Source organism: Pinus tabuliformis, chromosome 2_2 (genome assembly GCF_031772625.1).
Source record: "Pinus tabuliformis cultivar Carrire ecotype Pingquan chromosome 2_2, CPIR1, whole genome shotgun sequence".
NCBI classification, from domain to species: domain Eukaryota; kingdom Viridiplantae; phylum Streptophyta; class Pinopsida; order Pinales; family Pinaceae; genus Pinus; species Pinus tabuliformis.
The window spans coordinates 1,273,623,827-1,273,625,924 of NC_142300.1; the positions used below are offsets into that span (position 1 = coordinate 1,273,623,827).

At 37.7% G+C, this 2,098-nt stretch overlaps 1 long non-coding RNA gene across 1 annotated transcript; it reads right to left on the reverse strand.

Moving 5' to 3' along the window:
• Positions 1-235: 235 nt before the first annotated feature.
• On the reverse strand, positions 236-1,595 carry LOC149198124 (uncharacterized). The gene is made up of 2 exons (XR_016254250.1): positions 1,360-1,595; positions 236-1,128 (listed from the first exon to the last, which is right to left on the reverse strand). It is a non-coding gene; the product is annotated as an uncharacterized LOC149198124 (long non-coding RNA).
• Between the last annotated feature and the right edge of the window lie 503 nt (positions 1,596-2,098).

The window sequence follows — 2,098 nt, forward strand, 5'->3', positions numbered from 1 at the left end:
TTCTTCTTTCGGATTTATTATATTGAAAAAATATTGAAATTTTTTATATCAAGTTTTCCAATTATCATTATTTATTACGAAGATAAATCATATTTATTTTGAAGATAAGATGAACCACACTGGATGGTTTGAATAGATCCGGTTTGAATAGATCCGAGAAAAAAAACTTAAACCATTTCAAATCACTGAAAAATCCAATAAGATGGATGAAAAAAAAACAATAAGATGGATCTAGAAAAATAAACTCAAACCATTTCATATCACTGAAGCGTTAATTATTGGTATTGTATTTTATTTGTAACAGAATGAAACTTTTTCAATCACTCTGGCCAGTTCATACATAACCTGGTTACAATCAACTATAGATCAATCGCTGAGGGACAGATCGGAATTAAAATGAAAGAACAATATAATTCATAACCATGTAAAAGCGACCGGCCCAACTCTTGCACAGAACGAAACATACTACAATCAGCCACTCAACAAATAATCATTAGATTTGCCGTTCTTTTCGATCGAACTCTAACTAGATCATAGTGAACAACCAGAATATAAAAAACCAGAAACTATAACGATGCAGATCAATCGAGTTAAACCTAAGTCTTATTTGACTCAAACAAAGATTCAGCTATAATAAAAATTGGAACACTGACATGCAGGGCTTAAGGCACATAACAGTTGTTAGCAAGCCCAAAACAAATCCAGAAGATAAAATTGTTAGAGATGAAATGGGTTAAAAGCAAAACAAATTCTATAAACAAGTTGCGTAAAGAGATGATGAGGACAAGTGGAGCTCCCTTCAATCCAAGAAATGCGTGTTTAGTGACAGTACATCTCCTGCGTCATGCACACCACTATCCTGTCATGCAGGTCGATTGATTGATTTGTTCAGGCTGCTGGAGAGTCACGGACAGGGGAGTAGAATGCATGAATCAGCAGCTGAACCACCGCTGCACAAGCTTTGGTTGGACTGAAGGGAGCTCCAACACACCCAAACCTGACTCTTTCTCCAAAAAATATTCACAACAGCCTTCCATAGGCCAAAACTTACAGTCATACATACATACCTCAGAATCTCATTATAAAAGAGAAAAACCCTATAAGCATCCTCGCCCATAGACATACCTGCTAAAAAAACCAGGGCAAAAACAAGGCCATCAACAACTTTTTTTCAAAATGAGTAAAAACACAACACGCTATCCAATGCAATCCTTTGGCTTACAGCTCCACATCCAAGGGAGAGAATAAATTTGTGGGGCACCATGGAATTGAGACATGAACAGCAGCCAAACCCTAAAAAACCTCCAAACCCTAAAATAAAAAAGAAATGCATCACACGTACTTACTAAATCTGCTCACCTTACGATTCGGTGATGAAATCTATTATAGATCTCTACCTCAAAATAGAAACCCCCCGGGTGCGTGAAGACGGGCATCGAACTGAAGATCCTGATTACAACGAAACCCAAAGTCTGAGTTAACATTCCCCCCTCCAAAATCTATACCGAAAGAGGATAGCCCCCATCTATATATATATATCCTTTTCACTATATATAATATATATATATATAATATGTATATACCACAGAAATCTACTTTCCTTTCTCTTTCACCTTCCCACCTTTCATGACTGTAAAACAGGCCAATGGATTGAAACAAAAATCCCAGTGGTAGAAACCAAGCAAGGTAAGAGCCGAGTGGGAAGTTGGAACACTCACGTGTATATAAGGAAATTTGGGTTCCCAACATTTATAAAAACTAAGAAAACTGAAAGGACTTTTAGAATTGACAGCACTTCTGACTTATATTACTATTTGCTGGCCTTGGTTACTGTGTGTCCCCACCCATGTTAGAAGAAAAGGAATCTATTCACAAGCAAAATACTGTTCGTTCGTCATGCATGTCGCACGCTCCCCAAGCTTACTGTATATATTAACGGTTGGATTGCAAGTCTTCGAGCTACAGATCTCAAGTTGTGGACTGAGCTGTATTCAATGCGATCACTTCCCTGTCCTGGCCTTGGAAAGCTCAATTCTATTTGTCGTGTTTTCCACTCACAGTTCTTGGAACTGACTCATGCATGTCGTCCTCGCCCAAA